This window comes from Mobula hypostoma, chromosome X2, assembly GCF_963921235.1.
Source record: "Mobula hypostoma chromosome X2, sMobHyp1.1, whole genome shotgun sequence".
Taxonomy (NCBI): Eukaryota; Metazoa; Chordata; class Chondrichthyes; order Myliobatiformes; family Myliobatidae; genus Mobula; species Mobula hypostoma.
This window is the reverse complement of record NC_086129.1, coordinates 15,458,404-15,475,709: the sequence shown is the minus strand read 5'-3', so window position 1 is coordinate 15,475,709 and position 17,306 is coordinate 15,458,404. Positions and strand designations below refer to the sequence as shown.

The 17,306-nt window shown below is 45.3% G+C and overlaps 1 pseudogene; it reads left to right on the top strand.

Moving 5' to 3' along the window:
• The window catches only part of LOC134340868 (F-box/LRR-repeat protein 6-like), a 50,456-nt pseudogene extending 34,284 nt beyond the window's left edge, over positions 1-16,172 (top strand).
• The last annotated feature ends 1,134 nt before the right edge of the window (positions 16,173-17,306 follow it).

Below are 17,306 nucleotides of genomic sequence, written 5' to 3'. Positions count from 1 at the left end.
AGAGAGCGGTTTACTGTTTCTTTGTGCTGCATACTATAGTCTTTTTTATATTATATTTTCACTTATTTATGGTAATATTTTGTTTTGTATCCTGTGTGTGTGTGTGAGTGATATGTTTTGTGGGTGCACCATGGTCTTGAGAAACGTTATTTTGTTTGGTTGTACAAGGGATCAGCAGTGGAAAAGGTGAGCAGCTTCAAGTTCCTGGGTCTCAACATCTCTGAAGATGTGTCTTGGGCCCAACTTATTTGTGCAGTTATGAAGAAGTCACGCCTGCAGTCATATTTCATTAGACATTTGAAGAGATCTGGTATGTCACCAAAGACTCTAGCGACCCTACCATCAACCACCCGAGCTACACATTTTCTGAGTTATCTCCAACTCCAGCAAATTTTGATAGAACATTCTGACTAGTTGCATCACCATCTGATATGGAGGGATCCTCCATAGGAAACATCTCAACACTATCCTTCCCAGCATTTGGGACATCTTCAAAAGGCGATGCCTCAAAAAGGTGGCATCCATCACTAAAGACCCCATCACCCAGGATATGCTCTCTTCTCGTTACTACCATGAGGAAGGAGGTACAGGAGCCTTAAGAAACACACTCAATGTTTTAGGGTCACCTTGTTCTCCTCCACTATCAGATTTCTGAATAATCCATGAACACTGCCTCCAGAATACTGTATCCAACTCTGGTCACCTGCTGTTAGGAAATTTGTGAATGTTCAGTAGCGACCTCCTAGCCACACTCCATCCTGACTTGGAGATACATTACCATTCCTTCAGTGTCACTGGGTCAAGGTCCTAGAACTCCCTCCTCCACTGCACTGTGGGTGTGTTCACATCCCAGGGACTGCAGCGATTCAAGAAGGCCACACACCTCCTTGAAGGCAACTAGGGACAGGTAATTAAATGCTGGCTCAACCTGTGAAGCCCACATCCCCTCAAGATTCAAGTTCAAGTTTTCATTGTAATTCACCCATACACATGTATATAGCCAAACAAAACAGCATTTCTCTGGGACCTAGATGCAAAGCATAGTACCAACAGTCACACAGCACAAGGCAGATATTGCACATAGAATTACATTGTCAGTAAAACATACAGTTACACAAAAACATATATAGCCCAAGCCCCTGGATGTCGTGGCCTGTAGAATGATGGTACATGGGATGTTGTCCCGGAGCCACGTTTCTGGAAGAACAGCCCACAGCAGTTCCACATGTCGCGCAAGTGCAGCTGCAGATGAATGCAGTTCAGCTTGCCTTCCACTGAGCCAACCCTGGAGGACAGCACTGACAGGAGGGACCAGCCCCCCACCCAGCACAATTTCAAGGTTGTTTATTGTAATTTTTCATTACATGAGTGCAAAGGAGAACAAGATGATTGTTACTCCAGATCCAGATCCGATGCAGCATTTTTCAAAAAAACAAGAAGCATAAAACACAATGTAAAATGTAAAAGCAATCATAAAAACATATGTACAAGTCTGAGTATCGCCAAATATGTGAGAGCTTGTATACTTATATTAAATGTGTGTGTATATATATATATATACACACACACACACATGAAGCCATGAACACCACCTATTATTCCTTTTATTGTTTGTACTATGTATTTATTTTTGTTATTTATATATTTTTAAATGTTCTTACTGTTCTTAAATGTTATTGCTGTTGCAAACCAACAAATTTCACATCAGGTAAGACTTAGGAGCAGAACTAGGCCATTTGGTCCATCGCAGGTGCTGCGGCATTCCATCATGGCTGATTTATTATCCCTCTCGACCCTGTTCTCCTGCTTTCTCCCCATAACTTCTGAGTCAAGGCATCAAGAGCCTACCAACCTCTGCTTTACTTAAGCCCCAACGCACCTGCTGGGGCAAAGGCCACTGACAGTAGCTCGCCAGAGTCCTCTGTCCTGCCTCTTGGTTTATCCTTCCTGTCCCAGGGATGGTGTCTTTAGAGCTTCCGTTGGTGTTTCAGTAGCACTGCTTTTTTTTCTCCACAGGATGGGGTTACTAGCCCCATGCCCAACCCGCCTCCTTTTGCGGTCGGCTTGGGACACTCGTGGTGGAGTTCACTTCCGCTTTAAATGTACCCAGTTATTAGGCCCTTACGGCCATCTGTGGCAGTGAATTCCACAGACTCATTACCCTCTGACGAAAGAAATTCCTCCTCATCTCTGTACTATGTAGGTGTCCCTCTAAATTGAGGTTGTGCCCTTCAGTCCTAGACCCCCCCAGTATAGGAAATGTGTCAGTGATAATAAACCTGATTCTGAAACATACAATCTTATTCAAATGTTTTCAGAGCAGAATTTCATCTATATGATCAGACTACTGGTGATTTAAAGTTCAAAGTAAACTTATTATCAAAGTACATATATCATCATATTTATTTATGACATCCGTTAGTCTCATGAGACCATCAATTTGTGCCTTGGAAGGTTTCCAGGACGCAGGCCTGGGCAAGGTTGAATGGAAGACCAGCAGTTGCCTATGCTGCAAGTCTCCCCTCTCCACGCCACCGATGTTGTCCAAAGGAAGGGCATTAGGACCCGTACAGCTTGGCACCGGTGTCGTCGCAGAGCAATGTGTGGTTAAGTGCCTTGCTCAAGGACACATAGGCTGCTTCAGCCAAGGCTCGAACTAGCAACCTTCAACTCACTAGACGAACGCCTTAACCACTTGGCCACACGCCAACACGTCATATACAACCCTGAGATTAATTTTCTTGCAGGCATTCACAGTAAATACAAAGAAAACAATAATACATATCAAAAACATGAGATGAAAAGTCCTTGAAAGTGAGTCCATAGGTTGAAGGGACAGTTCACTATTGGCATGAGTGAAGTTATCCCCTTTGGTTCAAGAGCTTTATTGATGGTTGAGGGGTAATAACTGTTCCTGAACTTGTGGTGAAGATCCTGAGGTTCTTGTAACTCCTTCCTGATGGCAGCAGCAAGAAGAGAGCATACCCTGGATGGTGGGGGTCCTTGATGATAGATGGTGCTTTCCTACGATAGTGCTCTGTGTAGATGTGCTCAATGGTGGCGAGGACTTTACCCACGATGGACTATCTCTGTAAAGTTACTGGAGAGGAGTTTTGATATAGGTGAGATCCAATCTTCCAATTAGCTGACAATCACCATGTTTTATTTGATGTCTTTATGCAGCTGGTTGGTATTTGGTCCAGTTTGCTAACAGTTTCCTTCACCTAATCTGTGTGCTCCTGTCTCCTAGTCTGGCTGCTGTACTGAACTCAGAGTACTGGAGATCAACTCCGAGATCAAGCAGACTAATCCCTTCTTCCCGTTGTGCATTGAGATGCTACAGACTGGCTGCCCCAAACTACAGGTACTTGGGGTGTTGAGGGTGATGGCACTGTAATGTAGCGGTTCGTGTAATGTAATTACAATGCTAGTGACTCGGGTTCAATTCCCACCACTGTCTGTATGGAGTTTCTGTAGCATTGTGGGTTTCCTCTGCGTGCTGTGGTACCTCCCATATTCTGAAGACGTATGGGTTAGTGGGTTAATTAGTCACAGGAGTCTAATTGGGTGGTGTGTTAAGGTGCTTTATTTCTAATGAAAATAAAATTACTGCCTGTCTATTGAACTCTCTTTCAATGACCCCTCACTCATAAAGAACACCCTTGCCTATCCATTTACGTTCCACCTACAAAGGCTAAGGGGAGACCTATTGAAGTTTATAGCAACAAAAGATTCTGCAAGTGCTAGAAATCTTGAGCAATACAAAGAATATGCTGGAGAAACTCAGCAGGTCAGGCAGCATCTATGGAGGGGAATACAATTATAACATTTGGGCTGAGACCCCTCATCAGATGAAACGTTGATCATTTATTTTGCTCTGTTGATGCTACCTTATCCTTTCAGTTCCTCCAGCATTTGGCATGTGTTGGAAGTCACAAAAATTACAAGGGGTATACAGTATATATAAGGTAGACATTTTCCCCCTCCCCCCGGCATTTTTTAACAGGCATCCGTTAGTCTCCTGAGACCATGGATTTGTGCCTTGGAAGGTTGCCAGGGCGCAGCCCTGGGCAAGGTTGTATGGAAGACTGGCAATTGCCGATGCTGCAAGTCTCCCCTCTCCACGCCACCGATGTCGTCCAAGGGAAGAGCACTAGGGCCGATACAGCTTGGCACCGGTGTCGTTGCAGAGCAGTGTGTGGTTAAGTGCCTCGCTCAAGGACACAACACGCTGCCTCAGCCAAGGCTCGAACGAGCGACCTTCAGATCACCAGACAAACGCCTTAACCACTTGGCCACGTGCCAACCCCCCCCCCACCATCGCCCAGCATAGAATGTCAAATACCACCAGTTCAGGAACAGTTATTGGCCCTCAACCAACAGGCTCTTGATCCGAAGGGGATAAGCCCATCACTGAACTATTCCCACTATCTGTGGACAACAGGAATTCTGCAGGTGCTGGAAATTCAAGCAACACACATCAAAGTTGTTGGTGAACGCAACAGGCCAGACAGCATCTCTAGGAAGAGGTACAGTCGATGTTTCAGGCCGAGACCCTTCGTCAGGACTAAATGAAGGAAGGGTTAGTAAGAGATTTGAAAGTGGGAGGGGGAGGGGGAGATCCAAAATGATAGGAGAAGACAGGAGGGGGAGGGATGGAGCCAAGAGCTGGACAGGTGATTGGCAAAAGGGATATGAGAGGATCATGGGACAGGAGGTCCGGGGAGAAAGACAAGGGAGGGGGGACAAACCCAGAGGAGGGGCAAGGGGTATAGTCAGAGGGACAGAGGGAGAAAAAGGAGAGTGAGAGAAAGAATGTGTGTATAAAAATAAATAACGGATGGGGTACAAGGGGGAGGTGGGGCATTAGCGGAAGTTAGAGAAGTCAATGTTCATGCCATCAGGTTGGAGGCTACCCAGACGGAATATAAGGTGTTGTTCCTTCAACCTGAGTGTGGCTACATCTTTACAGTAGAGGAGGCAGTGGATAGACATGTCAGAATGGGAATGGGATGTGGAATTAAAATGTGTGGCCACTGGGAGATCCTGCTTTCTCTGGCGGACAGAGCGTAGGTGTTCAGCAAAGCAGTCTCCCAGTCTGCGTCGGGTCTCGCCAATATTTAGAAGGCCACATCGGGAGCACCGGATGCAGTATATCACCCCAGCTGACTCACAGGTGAAGTGTCGCCTCACCTGAGGGACTGTCTGGGGCCCTGAATGGTGGTAAGGGAGGAAGTGTAAGGGCATGTGTAGCACTTGTTCTGCTTACAAGGATAAGTGCCAGGAGGGAGATCAGTGGGGAGGGATGGGGGGGACGAGTGGACAAGGGAGTTGTGTAGGGAGCGATCCCTGCGGAAAGCAGAGAGAGGCGGGGAGGGAAAGATGTGCTTAGTGGTTGGATCCCGTTGGAGGCGGCGGAAGTTATGGAGAATAATATGTTGGACCCGGAGGCTGGTGGGGTGGTAGGTGAGGACCAGGGGAACCCTATTCCTAGTGGGGTGGCGGGAGGATGGAGTGAGAGCAGATGTGCATGAAATGGGGGAGATGCGTTTAAGAGCAGAGTTGATGGTGGAGGAAGGGAAGCCCCTTTCTTTAGAAAAGGAGGACATCTCCCTCGTCCTGGAATAGAAAGCCTCATCCTGAGAGCAGATGCAGCAGAGACGGAGGAATTGCGAGAAGGGGATAGCATCTTTGCAAGAGACAGGGTGAGAAGAGGAATAGTCCAGATAGCTGTGAGAGTCAGTAGGCTTATAGTAGACATCAGTAGATAAGCTGTCTCCAGAGATAGAGACAGAAAGATCTAGAAAGGGGAGGGCCGTGTTGGAAATGGACCAGGTAAACTTGAGGGCAGGGTGAAAGTTGGAGGCAAAGTTAATAAAGTCAACGAGCTCAGCATGCGTGCCGGAAGCAGCACCAATGCAGTCGTCGATGTAGCGAAGGAAAAGTGGGGGACAGATACCAGAATAGGCACGGAACATAGATTGTTCCACAAAGCCAACAAAAAGGCAGGCATAGCTGGGACCCATACGGGTGCCCATAGCTACACCTTTAGTTTGGAGGAAGTGGGAGGAGCCAAAGGAGAAATTATTAAGAGTAAGGACTAACTCTTTCAATTCCACATCCCATTCCCATTCTGACATGTCTATCCACGGCCTCCTCTACTGTAAAGATGAAGCCACACTCAGGTTGGAGGAACAACACTTTATATTCCGTCTGGGTAGCCTCCAACCTGATGGCATGAACATCGACTTCTGCAACTTCCGCTAATGCCCCACCTCCCCCTCGTACCCCATCTGTTATTTATTTTTATACACACATTCTTTCTCTCACTCTGCTTTTTCTCCCTCTGTCCCTCTGACTATACCCCTTGCCCATCCTCTTCCCCCCCCCACCCCGTCTTTCTCCCCGGACCTCCTGTCCCATGATCCTCTCATATCCCCTTTGCCAATCACCTGTCCAGCTCTTGGCTCCATCCCTCCCCCTCCTGTCTTCTCCTATCATTTTGGATCTCCCCCTCCTCCTCCCACTTTGAAATCTCTTACTAACTCTTCCTTCAGTTAGTCCTGACGAAGGGTCTCGGCCCGAAATGTCGACTGTACCTCTTCCTAGAGATGCTCCCTGGCCTGCTGCGTTAACCAGCAACTTTGATGTGTGTTCCCACTATCTGTGGACTCACTTTCAAGGATTCTTCATCTCATATTCTCAATATTTATTGCTTATTTATATTATTATTTATTACTATTTTTCTTTTTGTGTTTTGTTGTGTGCAATTTTTCATTGATTCTATTGTGTTTCTTTGCATTTACTGTGAATGCCTGCAAGAAAATGAATCTCATGGTTGTATATGGTGACATATATGAAATTTGATAACAAATTTACTTTGAACTTTTCAATGGCTTTAAGGGTGTGGAAATGGCTGCCAGGGGTGGTGGGGGAAGCAGATGCGATAGTTGTGGTTTAGACAGGTACACAAACCGGGTAAGAATGGAGAGATACTGAGCACATGCAGGCAGGTAGAAGATAGACCAGTGTTTCATAGTACTGGTCCTCAACCGAAAAAACATTTAATTTACATCATTGGCTGTAAGGCTTGTACCCATGCTATGCTATTCTGTGCTCCAGAAAGGCAGAGAGTCACAAAGCATGGAAGCAGGCCATTCAGCCCACCATATGGACTAGTGGGCACCCATCTGTCAGTGCCATCTTCCAACACTTAGCTCGTAGCCTGGGTAATTCAGGTGCTCAAGCCCTTCACTATGTAGATTTCACCATCCATGTTGGCTTGTCTCTTTACGATGCTGTAAGACCATAAGACATACGAGCAGAATGAGGAAATTTGGCCCATCGAGTCTGTTCTGCCATTCATTCACGGCTGATTTACTTTCCCTCTCAAACCCAGTCTCTTGCATTCTCCCCATAACCCTTGACACCCTGAATAATTAAGTAACTATCAACCTCCACTTTAAATGTACCTAATGACTTAACCTTCATAGCCTTCTGTGGTAGTGAACTCCACAGATTGACCACCCTCTGGCTAAAGAAATTCCACCTCTTCTCTGTTCGGAAGTGCCCTCCCTCTTCTCTGAGCCTGCCCTGGACTGTTCCACTACTGGAAGCATCCTCTGCACTTTCACTCCATCAAGGCCTTTCAATACTTAATAGGTTTCAGTGAGATCCCTCCCCTAATTATTTTAAATTCCAGCAAGTACAGGTCCAAAGTCATCAAACACTTCTTGTACGTTAACCCTTTCATTTCTGAGATAATTCTCGTAAACCTGCTCTGGAGCCCCTCCAGTGCCAGCACATCCTTTCTTAGATATCCTTATATGACCAATGCATTATAAAGCCTCAGGATTACATCCTTGTTTTTATATTCTAGTCCTCTTGAAATGAATGCTAACATTGTATTTGCCTTCCTTACCACCGACTCAACCTGCAAAGTAAACCTTTAGGGAAACCTGCACAAGTCTCTTCGCACCTCTGCTGTTTCAATTTTCTCTCCAGTTGGAAAATAGTTTACACCTTTGTTCCTTCTGTCAAAGTGCATGACCATACACTTCCCTGCCCTATATTCCATCTGCCACTTCTTTACCCACTCTCCTAATCTGGCTAGGTCTTTTTGCAGACTCCCTGATTCCCTAACACTACTTGCCCCTCTGCCTATCTTGGTATGATCCACAAACTTGGCTACAAAGTGATCAATTCTGTCATACAGCTTAACATATAATACGAAAAGAAGCAGACCTCTGTGGAACACCACAAGTCAATGACAGCCAACCAGAAAAGGCCCCCTTTATTCCCACTCTTTGCTTCCTGCCAGTCAGCCACTGCTCTGTCCATGCTAGTATAGGGTTATGGGCTGAGTGCAGGTCGCTGGGACTAGGTGAGAGTAAGAGTTCAGCACAGACTAGAAGGGCCGAGATGGCCTGTTTCAGTGCTGTAGTTGTTATATGGTTATATAGTATCTTTCCTGTAACACCATGGGCTCTTCTCTTGTTTAGCAGTCTCAATTGCTCATTATGTTTAGTTTAATTTGGTATTGTGGTTGTCATAGCCATGATGGCTGAAGGGTTTGTGCCTGTGCTGCGTTGTCCTATATTGTAGAAATGCATCACATCACTTTGCATCGAAGCAAGCCTTTTTGCTCCCGTACTGATCAGGAGGGCTCCCATTGTGTTACTGCCATTTAGCAGCACTTGGCTTGTGGTTTTCTATGCTAGGGTGATTCAGGTGCTCAAATCCTTTGATATGTAGAAGTTACTGTCTGTGTTAACTTGCCTCTTTGCAGTAAACCAGCTACTGCCAGTCTTTAACCAATTGTGTCATTTGGTGCAGGTTCTAAGACTGCTGAATCTGGCCTGGTTCCCAAGGGTTTCCACAGCGATCGTTTCCCCTGAGGTCGGCTTCTCTGAGTTGGAGGAGCTGTGCTTGGCCACCTCATGCTCGCTGGTCACAGATGAGGTTCTGGTAAAGCTGCTGCACCTGTCGACCAAGCTGCGGAGCTTGGACCTCCGAGGTTGTTATCGGATCACACCGGCGTCACTACAGCTTCTGCCCTGCCAAGGTAGGGAGAACTGTCTCTCTCCTCTTCCTCTGTTTGATTCCTCTCTGAGGATTTGTGTGTCATGAGAGACTTTTATAAAAATGTAAGACACTATTATTTGGTCTCAAATATGTCAAATTGTCACTGAGTGCATTGAGGTAAAACAATAACAGTTCAGAATAAAGAGTCATGGTTCCAGAACACATTCCACACAATCAGGAAAGCTCAGGACTCATATGTCCAAGGATAAATTAGCTCGTTATTACTCTCATATAGATCCTGTATGTGATAGATGTCATTCTGAGATAGCTTCATTAACTCATATGTTTTGGTCATGCCCTTTGCTGAAGAAATATTGGGATGACATATTTGATATTATTTCAGCTGTTTTGAATGTTGATCTACAACCTCATCCTATTACTGCAATCTTTGGTTTACCAGTGATAGAACAACATCATCTGACCTCCTCGGCTTGTCGGATGATTGCTTTTGTTACACTAATGGCTAGAAGATCCATATTATTGAATTGGAAAGAGATTAATCCTCCTACTACATTTCAATAGTTTTCTCAAACTATGTCTTGTTTAAATTTAGAAAAAAATTAGAAGCGTCATTTACGACCCTTCTATTAAATTTGAAGAGATTTGGAGACCATTTATTCAATACTTTCATATGATGTAATTTGACCCTTTCCAATTCTGTTTTGTTACTTCAATATACGGAGAGAGGAGCAGAGTTAACGACACTAATGGTCTTATCTGAGGTATCATAATAGCCCATTCTTTTTCTTTTCTTTTTCTTCAGTTTAGTTTAATTTTCTTCTAGTTGGTTTAGGTTTTTTTTTCTTTTGGGGTGTGTGTATATCTCTATCTCTATCTCTATCTCTATCTCTATCTCTATCTCCCCCCTGGCCACCCTCAGGGTCGCTCGGCTCGCTGTCGTCTAGGGAAACAGCCTCGGCCCCGCCAAACTGGATAATTCGTTTGTGTGGATGCTGTGTGAGGTACCCCACCCCGCCCAAATAACAGATGCAATTAAATGATTTACAGTTTATAGATATTACTGGAACTATATAATTAAAAGAGAATAAAATATAAAAGGAAAATAAAAGGCGCCACACTTATCAAAGTTCAATCTCTTCGTGCACAAAAACCGTTGGAGCTCAAGGACCTTCTTCTTCACCCTGTGACCCCCCCCTCGGACCACCTCGACCGACCGCCTGGGACCAACAACGGTGGTCGACTAGACGCTCCACACGAGTCCGTCTCCGTCTCCTCGCCGAACGTCCCGCTCGGGGTCCGACCCCGTTAGCGGACTCACAGCACCTGGTCCATCCTCTGTCTCGCTCTCCCGCCTTCTGCCCCAAAACCCCGCGCATACAGTATCTTCAAATACACCAAAACCATAACAATTATCCCAATTGGTTAGTAACGTATTTCTTATCACCCTCTAAACCACAACAAGCTGCTAGCGCAAACTTTCTCAACGTTTAACACAACAAAGCCGCATTCCCCAGATTAACATAACAAAGACACCATTTTAATTAGCCTCCGCAGTAACATAAAAAATCGAAACCCCCTTACATGTATTTTTTCTTTATTCATGATATTTTTATATTTTCACTTTATATTTTCCTATATTATATTTGTACTTTTTGAGATTTTGGGAGGCTCATTAATTATGTGTCAACTGAGTTTATACTTGTATAAACTATTTATCAATAGTGTAATTCCAATTGCTCTGTATCTATTTTCTGTAATGTTTATGATGCTGAAATTAATAAAAAGATTGAAAAGGAAAAAGAAAGGAAAGCTCACTGATTTTTTGAGGAGGCTGACGAGAGCTGCAGTATGCACATCTATACTCACATCATTCTCCAGATGCATCATTGCATGGTGTGGAAACTGCACTGCTGCAGACAGAAGGGTTCTACAACTGGTAGTCAAAACCGCCCAGCGCATCACTGACACCATCAAGGACATGTATATAGAAAGAGTCAGTAGCATCATGAAGGCTCCCACCCACCTTGCTCATGGACTGTTTGTCCCACTCCCATCAGGGACGAATCTACGTAGCATCCACACCAGGACCACCAGGCTCAAAAACAGTTACTTTCCCCAAGTACTAAGGCTGATCAACACCTCCACCCACTAACCCACCCCTCCACACCCCCCAACCACCACTACTTTATCATATCCTGTCAGTCACCTTATGTACAGACACTCCTGTGTCTGGCATCATTTTACGGGCATGCATGTAATCTATGTATCAAAGCTATCTGTGTATTTATCTTTATTGTGGTTTTTTTATTATTGTGTTCTTTATCTTAGAGTTTTTTCATGTGTGTAATGGTAAAGCTACAGAGAAAAGCAGGTAAACAGATCACAACAAGGTAGATTGTGAGGTCAATTGTCTATATTATTGTACAAGGGAGTCCATTCAAGACTCTGATAACAGTGGGATAGAAGCTGTCCTTGAGCCTGTTGGGAGAGGGGAGAAGAGAGAATGCCTGGAGTGGGTGGTGTCCTTCTGCTTTACTGAGTCAGCAAGAACTGCGGGCAGAGTCCACGGTTTCTGTGATGTGCTGAGCTGTATCCACAACTCTCTGCAGTTTCTTGCAGCCGTGGGCTCAAGACAGCTTCTACCCTGCAGTAATAAGACGGTTGCATAGTACGATAAGATGAACACTTGACCTCACAATCTACTGTGTTATGGTCTTGCACCTTATTGTCTAGCTGCACTGCACTTCCTCTGAATGCAACACTTTATTCTGCATTCTGTTATTATTTTCCACTGTTCTACCTCAATGCACCGTGTAATTAAATGATCTGCATGAACAGAAGACGAGCTTTCACTGTACCTCAGTACATGTGATGATAATAAACCAAAACCAGTACATGTGGGGAGAGCAAACATAAGGAAAGTTGGATCTTACTGAATGGTGGAACAGACTTGAGGGGCCGAATGGCCTGCCCTGACAATCTTATAGTATCTGAGGCTAACGAGCCAAAGTGATTTCTTTTGAAGATCAGCAGGTCAGGCAGCACGTATGGAAAGGAGTCAACAGTCAACGTTTTGGGCCAAGACCCTTCCTGAAATGTTGACTATTCCTCTCCTTAGATGCTGCTTGACCTGCTGAGCATAATTTCCAGCATCTATAGAATCTCTTGGGTTCTTACGAAACTCTCTGCTTGTTCTATCACCAGACCTCTCGCGGTTGTTCCTGGGACGAGACTATAGCACGCTACAGCTGGCTAAGCAGGGCTCACAGCAAATAGCTCTGAAGTGGAGACACTCTTTGGAGGTGCTGGATATCAGTGGTCAGTTCTACAAAGGGAAGGACCTTGAGCTAACCATGGGGATCCTGGCAGGGACTGAGGGCAATGTCATCCTACGCTCCCTCAACCTGGCTGGGACAAAAGTCACCCTGGATGCTGTCAGGTAGTCATCAGTGTGGTGCTCACCTTTGCTATATTGTAGATTTGAAGTGTGAAAAGACCAATTAATATCACAGAGACTACAGAACACCACAGCACAGTACAGGCCCTTCAGCCCATGATGTGGTGCAACTTTTTAATGTGCTCTTGAAGATCAATCTAACCCTTCTCTTCCATATAGCCCTCCATTTTTAAACATAGAACATAGAAGAGTACAACACGGGATCAGGCACTTCAGCCCACAAAGTTTTGCCGAACCAGCTAAAAAGCAAATTAAAAACACCCAAACACTAATCCCTCCTACCTATATAGCATGTCCTATGCCTCCACCTTCCTCACATCCGTGTGCCTGTCCAAGCATCTCTTAAGAGACTCTAATGTATTTGCTTCTACCACCATACCAGGCAGCACATTCCAAGCATCTACGACTCTGAGTAAAAAATCTTACCCCTCACATCCAGTTTGAACCTACCCCCTCACCTTCAAGGCACGTCCTCTGGTATTAAACATTTCAATTCTGAGAAACAGATGCTCTCTGTCTACTCTATCGAAGTCTCTTATAATCTTATTAACTTCTATCAGATCTCCCCACAGCCTCTGCTGCTCCAGAGAAAACAATACACTTATCTAGCTTGTCGTGATAGCACATGCCCTCTAAACCAGGCAGAGTCCTGGTAAACATCTTCTACACCCTCAGCATCTTTCCTAGTGGGGCAAACAGAATTGTACGTAATACTCCATGTGGCCTAACCAGAGTTTTATGAAGTTACAACATAACCTCTTGACTTTTGGACTCAGTGCCTTGACTAATAAAAGCAAACGTTCCATAAGCCGCCTTAACCACCTTAATCGGCCTGTGTAGCTTAATTCTATATTCTCACTGTGCAGGACCTCTTCCCCCTTCCTGCCTATGTAGTTGGTGCCAATATGCAACAGGACCTCTGGCTGTTCACCCTATTGAGAATATCCTGCAGATGCTCTGATATGTCCTGGACCCTTGCAACCGGGAGGCAACACACGATCTTGGTGTTTCTTTTGAAGCCACAGAATCTCCCTTCTGTCCCCCCAACTATTGGGTCCCTATAACTACTGCACTGCCTGACTTTACACTTCCCTGTTGAGCCTCAGAGCCGGCCACACACCCACCAGCCTGGCTGCTGCTGCTGTGCCCCAGTGGATGTCTCTCCACCCCCACCCCAACCCCTTGTAGTATCCAAATAGGTATACTTGTTGCTGAGGACAATGGCCACAGGACGCTCTGCACATACTTCCTAATCCTCTTACTCCTCACGGTGGTTACCCATCTACTGTCCGAAGCCTGTACTCTGGGTCTGACTACCTCTTCAAAAGAGTCACCTATAATTTCTTCAGCCTCCCAAATGATCCCAAGAACATCCAACTCCAGTTCCAGCTCTTTGGCCCAGTCAGTTGGACCCTGAAGTTGGGTGCACTTCCTGTAGGTGTAGTCGTCAGGGAAACTGTCAGGTATCCTGAATATCCACATCTGACAGGAGGAGCATTCCATCCTGACTCCTCTATACTAAAGAAAAGGCTATCTCTTCTTATCTGTGCCTCCGCCTGCGTGCGTACACTGAAAACTGTTAAGCCAAAGCCTTCCTATCACTGGCGTACTGGCATCTCTGCTTGACCCTTGATTTTATTTGCAGCTGAGTTTTGGCCTCTGATACCAACACTTATCACGTTGTGCTGCCAGGAAAGCCCAGCCTTACCCGAAGCTGCTCCTTTTATACTCTTTTTTTTTCTCTATCTCTCCTGACGTCTGTAGGGCTCCAACACTGACACTCACACTCAATGCGCCTGAGCCACCGAAATTTTTTTTTCTTTTATTCATGTGGCTATCATAGAGGCTCTTAAATTCCCAAATGTATCTGCCTCTACCACCACCCCACCACCCCTGGCAGTGTATTCCATGCACCCACCACTCTGTTTTTTAAAAGAAACTTACCCCTGACATTCCCCAATACTGTTCTCCAATCACCTTAAAATCTTGCCTCCTCAAATTAGCCCTTTCCTCCTGGGAAAGTGTCTCTGGCTGTCCACTCGATCTATGCCTGATATCATCTTGTACACTTTTATCGGGTCACTTCTCATCCTCATTTGCTCCAAAGTGAAAAGCCCTCGCTCACTAGACCTTGCCTCATGTGACATGCTCTCTAATCTAGGCAGTGTCCTGGTGAATCTCCTCTGCATCCTCTTTAAAGCTTCCGCATCCTTCCTCTACTGAGGCACCCAGAATTGAATACAATACTCCCAAGTGTGGTCTAATCAAAGTTCAAAGTAAATTTATGATCAAAGTACATATATATCACTGTATATAACCCTGAGATTCATTATCCTTTTGGCATACTCAGTAACTTCAATAACCAGAATAGAATCAATGAAAGACCACACCAACAGGATGGATAAACAGTGTTTAAAAGGCAAATACAAAAGAATAGAAGGAAATAATAAATATATAAATATCGAGAACATGAGATGAAAAGTCCTTGAAAGTGACTCCATAAGTTATGGAAACAGGTCAGTGTTGGGGTGAGTGAAGTTATCTCCTTTGGTTCAAGAGCCTGATGGTTGAGGGATAATAACTGTTTCTGAACCTGGTGGTGTGTGTCCTGAGGCTCCTGTAGCACCTTCCTGATGGCACCAGTGAGAACAGAGCATGGCCTGGGTGGCAGCAGTCCTTGATGGGTACTGCTTTACTGCAACAGTGCTCTGTGTAGATGCACTCAGTGGTTGGGAGGGCCATACCCGTGATGGACTGGGCCATATCCACTACTTTTTGTAGGATTTTCCACGCGAGGGCATTCCATACCAGCCTGTGATGCAGCCAGTCGGTATACTCTCCACTGCACACCGATGCCAAATGTTTTCAAACTTCTAAGTGGAGGTACTGCCGTGCTTTCTATGTAATGGCATTTACGTACTACGTTTAATGAGATCTCCCCTCATTCTCCTAACCTTCAGCTGGTACAGCCATCAAACACTCCCGATGGATTAACCTTTTCATTTCCAGGATCATTCTCATGAACCTCCTCTGGACCCTTTCCAATGCCAGCACACCCTTTCTTAGATAAGGGGCCTAAAACTGCTCACAGTACTCCAAGTGCAGTCTGACCAATGCCTTATAGACCTCAGCATTACATCCTTGCTTTTTATATTCTAGTCCTCTCCAAATGAATGTTAACATTGCTTTTGCTTTCTTTATGGTGTATGGCTATTTCGCTATACACGTGACAAATAAAGTGAATCTTTTCTTAATTCAGTTCAAAGGTCAAGTTTAATGTCAGAAATGTATACAGTATACATCCTGAAATGCTTTCTCGTCACAAAAGCATTCGGTCTAATTAAATCTTCCTTTCCATGCAGAATCTCTGCAAGCAGAGCCTGCCTTTCATTACCACAGTTCTCTCAGGAAATGTTTCTGTTTGTTGCTTTAGGTCTGTGGAGAGATGTTTGATTTTTCTCTTTCTCTGTTCTCCAGGGTGGTGGTGAGCAGCTGCTCACAGCTCAGCTACCTGAACCTTACATCCTGTTGCTGTCTGCCCCAGGACCTAAAGCGCATCTACCGAGGCCAGCATGAGATCAGCCAGTTGATCAACCGCTTGCTGAGCCGCAGCGTGGGTGAGCAGCAACCCACTGGGGACCACAGGCCGCAGGGAGAGGCTGACAGCTAAAGGCTCTGCTCATTAGACACCAGGAACAGCTGCAGCCCAATGGTAGAAACGGGTGCTGTCATAGGCATGCCTTCATAAAGTTTTTATGTAGGATTTCGCTCCTTCCTTAAAGTTCAAAGCACTATCAATAAAGAAAGCAAAAAAATATATTGACTGCATTGTGCCGGGGCCTGGGACTGTCAAGATGTATTCTAGGTACAGCTTGGAACTACTCTGGGCTGCGGTCTGCAGCATTTATTGTTCCAAACCAAACCTGGGCTGAAGTCAATTTGCTGCAAAATACTGAAAAGAGTTCCTGATTCCTGATCTACATCTTGAGCAGACCATATGTTGTGCTCTGAGCCTGCAGTTTGAAGCTGCCTTGTGAGGGAGCTGGGCAGACGTTGCAAGGCAGATGCAATTCATAAAGGAAGCTTGGGCAAGTCGGATGTTAAGGGGGACAGGTTTGGCCAGTTGAGGGCTTCCTGAGGCAATACGTGATCATGAACTGCAGCGTGACAGTGAGAGGTGATCTCCCGCTCTCAGACCAGCAAACTGGTTCACGCTTCATCAGTCACTAAATGTAAACTACGCCTTGACTGTGGAGAGTAGCCACCTGTATATGGTTAAACAGTTTGGTCTAGGCACTACGGGAGATAAAACATCTATTGCCTTAAGGTTTTTCCATTCCTTTATATTCCCCGGACCCCAGCATCATACAGTCCACTCTCCAAGGTGGTCTGATGGTTTTCTAGGTTGTGCCTCAGCTGGACGGGTCTTTTAATTTTACTTCCTCGTAAGGAACTTCTTGGTTGCTCTTTTTCTTGGAGCACTTTTTGGTGTTTGTTTTTCTAAGATAGTCTGTGTGGTGCCACATGGTGCAGTTTCTTACTTCCTGGCACTGTGTAGAACTTGCCTCACTGTCTTCTCATTGATATACTGATTAAGGACCTAGTCAAAGGAACTGGTTCCAAATGTCCTAATCGTTGAGTATTGGGATTCACTATTAACGTTCAGTGAACTGCTGCGTGGAAATAACATGGAAAAGCACAGCGCAGTACAGGCCCTCTGGTGGTGGTGGTGGTGGTGGGTGTCAAGGGAAGCAACAACTCATCAGCAACTGATGAACCAGTGCTTGGTGCTTTAACAAGCTGG